The 9,046-nt window shown below is 35.1% G+C and overlaps 1 long non-coding RNA gene across 1 annotated transcript; it reads left to right on the top strand.

The window, feature by feature from the left end:
• Positions 1 to 7,607: 7,607 nt before the first annotated feature.
• Positions 7,608 to 8,843, top strand: LOC145040052 (uncharacterized). The gene is made up of 3 exons (XR_013679853.1): positions 7,608 to 7,805; positions 7,943 to 8,033; positions 8,104 to 8,843. It is a non-coding gene; the product is annotated as an uncharacterized LOC145040052 (long non-coding RNA).
• The last annotated feature ends 203 nt before the right edge of the window (positions 8,844 to 9,046 follow it).

Raw genomic sequence — 9,046 nt, 5'->3', positions numbered from 1 at the left:
TCCTGATCATTGCTATGTGCTGGATAAAGCTGTTTATGGTTTAAAGCAAGCACCGAGAGCCTGGTATGAAACCTTAACTTGTTTTCTGAAAATGTCAAAATTTAAGCAAGGTTCGGTTGCGTGACATCCCCATTTTCATGGCCAGAAAAGACTGATTATTGTTTATGCTTTATAAAAAAAAATCAAAGTATCTCTTTTAATAAAAATGTTGCAGAATTTGTTCCCAGTAAAACATGATAAATATCAAAGCATTTCCGGAGAAAAGTATTTTTATTCATTTTAAAACATTGGGATGTCATCGTCAATACAGAAACATAAGCATAAACGGAACTTACATTTATTTACACTAGTGATCTACATCTCTTTAATCTCTCAGTGTAATGTGACTTCATATCAACACCTGTGATATAAATAAACTGAGTGGGTCAGGTTGGGAAACCTGGTGAGTACATAAGGTTTTCAACCCACAATAATATAATTATTATGTTTAAACAATCAAACAATCAACCCAATTACTCATCCCCATTATCTTCTTTACTCTTAAGGATCTATCCTAAGAGTTATCTATTCGTTTATTCCGAAGTCCCTTGCTTCCAAGGTTATAGGAGTGGCACTAAATCCATAGCTGCCAATACTCGTTCGTAAAGCACTAATTCCATATCTGCTATAGACCTATAGTTTATTCATCGGGTGCTAAATCCATAGCTACCAGTGTTTATCTAATAGGTACTAAGTCCATAGCTACCATTTCCTATCAGGTACTAAGTTCATAACTGCCAGTATTTGTCCAATAGGCACCAAGTCCATAATTGCCAATGTTTATTAGGCACTAAGACTATAGTTGCCAATGTTTACTCACATCATCTTTTATCTCTCATCATTCATCTACCCATGTCATACCCAACATATTCGTATATATAAAATATGTATATAGTTTAAATCATTTAAAACATGTATAAAAATCTTTCACCAGCATAGATAGCAAGTATTCAGACAATATCTACATATAGCACGTCATTTATATTAAAATACTTCATATATATGTGTAAGATGAAAGTAACTATGCACTCACTTGTTAAAGTGATGATTCCAAACTCGAGCAGCGCTTCGCTTTTAACGATTCAATTTTCCTTCGATGAAACCTAGTATTATTACCACTAGAGTTCAATCTATTATTCACCGAGACTAATTAATAGTCTAGCTATTATTAATATTATATAAGCATTAAACAATACTTATATAACCCATAATAATAGCCCAATTACTTATTATTAGTTCTTAATAACATTACTATAATTAAATAAAAGCTATATTAAAAATAGCGTAAGGGTAGCTCACTTACAGCGGGTTTTATAGAAAACCGGGCTTTGCTTGGAGCAGCGTTCCCGTGCAGAAAAGCTCTTCTTCTCGAAGCCGTCAAGCACTCTGGGGCTTCCGCCTCGTGCTAGGGAGGTTCCCTAGACTTTTCAGGGGGTTTCGGGGCTAGAGAGAGGTTCTAGAGAGAGAGTAAAAAGAAGAAAGAATAGGAAATGTGTGAAGAAAATGAGGGTCAGAGAGGTTCTATTTATAGGGTGAAAATTTCTGAACTTGATGTCATATGTCACCATCTAGTGGCAAGACTTGGGGAGAAAGCAATGGCCAAGATTGTGCCATATCACCCATTTTCGAACAACACACTTCCGAATTCTAAAATCCGTAATTTTCACATACAACCTCCGTTTTTGACGTTCTTTATATCCATGCGTAGGTAAAAATAATATCTACAACTTTCATTTTGACTCTGTCGGCTAATTCTCGACCGATCATAAATTTAACAGTACGGGGAGATTATATTGTTAAATATCCGCATAAAATTCATAACTTCTAGATACGGACTCCGTTTTCGTCTGTCTTTTAACTGCTAAGTTCCTATTAATGATATCTTCAACTTTCATTTAGGTCGCGTAGGCCAAAAACCGCTCGAACTAAAATTCGAGTTTCGGGTCGTGCATTGCTATGCTAAATCTTAGAAAAATCATAACTTCCTCATACGAATTCAGATTTGGGCGTTCTTTTTATGGACGCTCTCAGATTATCATATTCTACGAATTTTGTTTAGACTACTAAGGCTAAAAAGTACTTTATCAAAAATTCACTATTTACGTCTCCCGGTGTCGTGTCGGTTCCATCGCGAAACTTCGACGAGTCATAACTTCTTCGTTAGAACTCGGATTTCGACGTTCTTTATATGTACGGAAACCTTGTAATATATCCTACAATTTGATTAAGATTATTTATTCTAAATAATCTTTTGCTAAAAAGTCGTTTTCGACCCTTATTATCTCTAAATTGACTATCCCGGATCTACGGGCGTTACAGGTTGACCCTACCTTCTTCCGAAAGAAAGAAGGCGAACATCTAATGATAGTTCAAATTTATGTTGATGATATCATTTTCGGCTCTACGAATCCTAGCTTAACATCTGAATTCAGAAAGTTGATAGAGACTAAATTTGAAATGAGCGCAATGGGTCCAATTAATTTTTTCCTTGGTTTAAATATTAGACAGGGACCAGAAGGTATCTTTATCAACCAAGAAGCGTACACAAAGAACCTGTTAACCAAATTTGGCATGACTGGTGACTCTAAAGTGAAGGTTCCTATGGCATTTGACACTAAGTTAACACCATCTCTGGAAAAACCTACTATTGACATAACGCTTTATCGTCAAATGATAGGGTCCCTTATGTATCTAAAAACTAGTAGACCGGACATTATGTTTTCTATTTGTTATTGTGCTAGGTTTCAAGCTAATCCAAGAGAACCTCACATGGTGGCTGTGAAAAATATCTTTTGTTACCTAAAGCGAACCTCATCTCTCGGTCTCTGGTATCCTGCCAAATTAGGATTCTTTATTCTAGCTTTTTCTGATGCTGATCTTGGAGGATGTGGTCTAGACCGAAAGAGCACTACAGGTGGATGTCAATTTCTTGATGGAAAACTTGTTAGCTGGCAGTCCAGAAAGCAAACCTATGTGTCACTTTCAACAGCAGAAGATGAGTACATAACTGCAACATCTTGTACTTCTCAAGTAATATGGATTCAAAGTCAACTGAAAGATTACGGGCTAAATATGAAGAAGAATCCTCTCTATTGTGATTCAGAAAGTGCAATAAGGATTTGTCACAATCAAGTGCAACATTCAAAAACTAAGCATATTGCACTTAGATATCATTTCATCAAGGATCATATAGAAGATGGGAACGTGGAAGTGCATTTTGTTCGATCATCTGATCAACTGGATGAAATATTCACCAAAGCCTTACCTGAAGCATGTTTTAATAACATTTTACAAGGTCTGGGAATGATGGAAGCAGAATCGGTACCGAATCCTGAAATCTTGCACTAAAATTAGACAGGCGAAATAGGCGACCGCTCGGTCTATTTCGGCTCCATAATTTTCGGGAACCGAAATGAACCGACCGCTCGGTCTATTTCGGTTCTGGAATTTTAAGGAACCAAAATGAACCGAACGCTTGGTCTATTTCGCTTCATTCTATAACACTAAGGTTTCAGTTGTATATTTTGTATATCTTTGTTATTTTTTTTGTTTTTATGTTTTTTTATTTTTCACAAAACTTCAAAAATCTAAAAATATTTTTTTCAAGAAACTTCAAAAATCCAAAAAAAAATTGTTTTTTTTTTTTGTTTTGTTTGTGTGGTGTGTGTGTTTGTTCATTCTTTTCGATAGGTTCCAAGTATACTAGTACAACAGAGTTCGGAGCTGGGGCATGTATGATTATTCTTTTATGAACTAGTTAAGGGTCCCTAGAAGCATGATGATGCATGTTGACCAAAGCCTCTAAGACTTAGAGCAAGGCCTTAATGATTCGATCAATACCTATCGTTTCTTCCCAATCAGGCTGTTCTTATCCACTCAGTCTAGAGCAACCTTACTCTTCTCATATAAGTTAAGAGTTTTTCTGCTTAGTCATGTCTTTATAGCAGAAGGTACTTTCGGTTCTTTCACCATCCTCCTTCCATTCTCCATCCACTTTCGGTTATCCACTGTAACCTTTGAGACTCTCGGTTATTACCATTGAGGTTTATGGTTACATCAATTATGTGTTTATGATCTTAGATACGTATACCACGTGCTGAGTGAAACCCAAAATTCAACACCTATAATGAATTGACGGTGAATTATTATATTCAAGATCTTACTGGTTACCTACTGAAATCTCTTTTTCTTTGCAAGATCTTTTATGAATTTATCTAACACCAAGGCTTTTCTTCCTATAAAGATCCAATTTATTTTTGTTTTTGAGATTTCTATAAATTCTTTTGTCATTATAAAATATATCCTACCTACTTGCAGACCACATCGGTCTCACAAGTACTTCTTCCAACGCTCGGTCTTACATTAAGAATCGATGTTGAGTTAAAGATAAGACACCTTAAGCTTATGACTTAAAAAGAAGCCTTTCAATGTTTCTTTACAAACACTTGATCGTATTCTCGGGAAACCACACAAGCACTTCAAGTCCATCTTGACTTTGAAGGAAGCGATTCTTGCTTGGAATCACCTGCTTTCTGTCTGTTAATAAGACATCACTCACATACCATATACATTTGCTTTATTTCTTTATCTTTTGTCACTCTATTGCACGAAAATTTTTAATTTTCCAATCTTCTGGTTATGGTATGTTCGAGTTTTAATTGTCCTTTAGCAAAACAAGGGAAATTCTAGTTCTTGTGGCAAAGTAAATTTCGAATGTTGATTGAGGATAAACATCTAGGCACATGAATTTGAACGGTCTCTATACGCACACATGTTGACGCATACCAAGGAGTAACCAACCTATCACACCACGCTTTTTCAAGCGATGTTTTCGTGATCACGTCATTATCGTCATGATTTTTCTCTCTCCTGGCAACGGTATATAAAGGGTTCCGACTATTATTTTTCTTCTACCAGCAACAAAGTTTCTCAACTTAAAAGGAGAATTCAAACTATTTATCTTCCTTCTTTGATCAACAATGGCGAATTCTTCATCCGCTCATGATCAGACTGCTTCGTCCGCATTTCTGTCTATTAAGCCAAATCAGAATATGATCATCGAACTCAACCCCTTCTTGTATGATTCATGTATTTTTCACGTAGTTGAGTGTTTGAAGTATTCCTCGTTAGTTCTAGCCCTATCCCGGGTTGAAGTTGTTCCAATGTCACTCTTGTCCCAAGTTTACTCTACTCACTACAAGAAATATACCCTTTAATGACGCGCAAACAATGACACTCGCAAATTTACGATACGCATTTTTGTGTGACCTTCAAAATAATGCAGGTTTCCAAAAACTGAAGGATAAAGGACACGCATTTTTGCGTGCCCTTAAATTAGTGTTTCAAGAAAAAAAAAAAAACACGGAGGGCATCTAACGAAAGAAGCGTGTCCTCTAAAGCTATCGTTCTATATTTTTTTAGGAAGGCGCGCGTTCTCCATTTTTTTGATAGCCTACAGAGGGGAAATGAAATCCCAAAAAATTAAACACCCCGCCATGTACGTATCTCTTTCTCCTTCTACAATCCTCTACCAATGAACCCTAATAGAACTGTAAGGTTGTCAATCCTTTTGAACCAGTCGTCTTCCTCTGCCTCTACACTCTCTATCCCTTCCCTTTGGAAGCCCTAACTGCCACCACTAGCATTGAACCTCATCATCTCTAGGAGTTCGGAGTGCATAGATGAAATCGACATCAACACAGTTGTGTCTGATGAAATAACACAGGGAATACCGAATCGAACTTGGGAATATCTCCTCCTTCCCTCCACGTCCTTACAATCGATTTCACCAGGTGTTCGATCAACACATTTATACCTCACCCGATAAGATAAACGATTTCACCGTGTTGACGAGAAGCGAGAGAAGGCGAGAAAAAATGTGATTGGTCTGAACACATGATTTTGTTCGGTTTTTGAAACTGTGAGTTAAATCGGTTAATTTGTATGTTTTTTTTTGTTAATTTGTCAATTTTCATCTTCACTCCTTCCTTTTGTTTCATCTTCAACTTTACGGTATATGATGTGTGTGTGTTTGGTCCATCTGTGAATCAGTGAATCTGTGAATCTAGATTATCTCCTGTTGGATTTTGGTCCATTTGTGCATCTACACAATACAGGTAAGAACTCTAGTTCGTTTGAGAGTCTTGTTCGTTTGAGAGTCTTGATTACTTCCATGGCTATAACTAGCTTTGTGAGTCTTGATTACTTCTATGGCTATAAGCAGCTCCAATACCGAAGTTTAAAAAAAGACGTTCAGATCATTAAGCTTCAGATTTGCTTCCATGGCTCTGGTTATAGCTATGGTTATCTGCTGTTATTTTCCTGTGCACACCAGGTGTTCGATCATTTTCCTCTGTGAGAAAACCATCGTGTAATTCAAATCAAAGCTATTCAAAATGCTTGAAATTGGTTGTACCAAAATACTAATATTAGGAATTGGAGATGTTCCATGTGATCATGTCTGGTCACTGGTGGCTTTTGTTATGTGGATTCAAAGAAACATGTAATTTGCTATAGATGTTGATGTCTTAACTACCTCCATTTTTATTTGATTAATAGGCACTTGTTGATGCTCGTGACATGGTAAGAGGACAAATGAACTTCAATAGGTTGAAACTTACAGACATCAAGATTGACATCAATAGATTTCAAAGAAAAAACCCTTGTTGCTGCTTTAGAAGCTGCAAGTAAGATTTAATTGTTTGGATTTCTGTTATTGTTACTTGAATGCTTTTATTTGTGTTTATAGCATTTGTCAAATAACTTAACAAGTGCTTTTTATGGCAGTTTGTGAGCTGTGTATTTTGACCAATAACTTAACAAATGCTTTACAGGAAGAAGCTAAATCTGTCGGGCAGCTGCGTAATGTTTGGCTGACTAATCTCCTTGTTTGTTGTTGTGAAGATGATGAGAGGCTACCTGTGGCAGATGGTTTGACTTTAACAAAAGTCAAAAAGGTTTGAAATGGTTGGGAATGATGGTATGATAATTATCACTTCACCCAAACATTTATATTTAATTTATATAACCATGTGCTTACTTATATACTTATGTGGTTTTCAGATAATTACATTTGCACTTGTGTATGTTGGAACAACTTTGAAGGACCTGGCTGCTATTACTCATGAATGGAGTCACTTGTACATTATCCAATCTCTTTTGTTGTGGGTGTTTCTTGCAGTCTAATGCTTCACAAATTATTGGGTTCAAGTTCCAATATTATCAGCGTATGGTAAAGTTTCAAGGGCGGGACCAGTTGCTGACAGCATAAAACGAAATGCTCAAGGTACTCTACTCCACTGCTTCATCAGATATGTCTACAAGTTTGGTTGGTTGTTTCTCTTATTACAGATGCATTGGTTGCATCTGGTCAAGTATAAATTCACCAAATGTTGACATTGACTTGACTTGACATAATTTAAGGAAAATGTTTGACTATTTGTCAATTAGTTGACTTCTTAACGTTTTTTTTTTTATTTTCTTTTGTTTTAGGCGTTGATTGCTAGTTCGGTTTCAAAAGGGGATTATAAATTCGTGAAGGATATCACATACTTCGTGTTGACTGTAATGTTAATTAATAATTATTTTCTTTATATAATATATAAAAATGTTTTTATTTTATAAAAATTAATGTTTATTATTTTCTCTATATTGGTTTTGTGATTGGTGTTACTTTGGCTGCAATATTGGGAGTTTCATTTGGTTCCATAGTCACACTGTTCACTAAGGACATTGGAGTATTGGCGATTGCTAGAACCGAGGTTTTGGTAAAATCTCTATAATACCATTGTTATTATTATTATTATTATTATTATTATTATTATTATTATTATTATTATTATTATTATATATATATATATATATATATATATATTTATGATGTGTTTTGTTTTTGTGAAAAAAGTTTGTGAGTGCTAGTCAGCCTTTGAATGCTTTGGCTTTTATTGTTGATGGTTTGCATTATGGCGTTTCAGACTTCCCCTGCTTATTCCATGGTATGCTTTTTTTTAGACATGAATATAAAATTACGTATTTGCCCTTGGATTAATATGTTTTTCACTATAGATGCTTGTTGGAATTTTATCGTCTGCTTTTCTTTTCTATGCTCCCTCGGGTTTTGGTCTTCATGGTGTTTGGTCGGGTTTGACTCTCTTCAAATCTGACCGGGTGGAATAGTAAAAAATGAGCTACCGGTGGAATAGTCAAAAATGGTTTCCTTCTTTTTCTTTTATCGATGAAGTACATGCTGCTCTTTCTCTCTCAGATATAGCAGTTGCATCAAATCTTTTTGCTGCCATGGATCTAGATCAGGTACTTCCTCTTGACTAGAAGTACACTCTTTAATACAATATATAATAACCGTTAGAAGAAGGCCCTAGGGTCTTGTTCAATGCTTTAGCTGTGTTTGCTCTAAGGGAGATCAACTTATCAAAAGTAAGTTATTTTTTTTTCACCCTTTTATTTAATATTTTTGTGATTGAATGAAAGTCTTAATGAAAGTAATTGACAACCCTTTTTCTATAAATGATGTTGTGATTATGAGAGAGGTGTTGTATTTTTCTCTGTTGCTAGGTAACCTTCTCAACAACAGCATTCTACTTAAGCAGGTGAGTAATCAAGATTAAGGGAGACTTGTAATTATGTTTGGCATTCCTTTCCAGGACACATTAAGCAGGTGGTACGCACATAAGGCGTTGGCAAAAACAAATAACATGAAACGTTTCCAGTAAGAAACAGAGTTGTATGATTACATGTTAGTTTTATAGAAATGTATAACCCATGTTAGCAATGTATTATTTTTTTAACATTTGAATGATTCTTTGTATGACATTATAATTTGTGCAATTTATTTTATTTTTTGAGTATGCAATTTTATTTTATATTATGCATGGATTGTATTTTTTGTATATGGTATTTTATTTATATTATGAGAAATTAAATGCAAATTTAATTTAAAAATTAATAAATATAATTTTTTTTAAACATTTAAATTTACGATACGCAAAAA

The sequence above is a fragment of the Lactuca saligna genome, chromosome 4 (genome assembly GCF_052625555.1).
Source record: "Lactuca saligna cultivar CGN05327 chromosome 4, ASM5262555v1, whole genome shotgun sequence".
Classification (NCBI taxonomy): Eukaryota; Viridiplantae; Streptophyta; class Magnoliopsida; order Asterales; family Asteraceae; genus Lactuca; species Lactuca saligna.
Note: the sequence above shows the minus strand (reverse complement) of the source record. Positions and strands in the feature narration are given on the sequence as shown.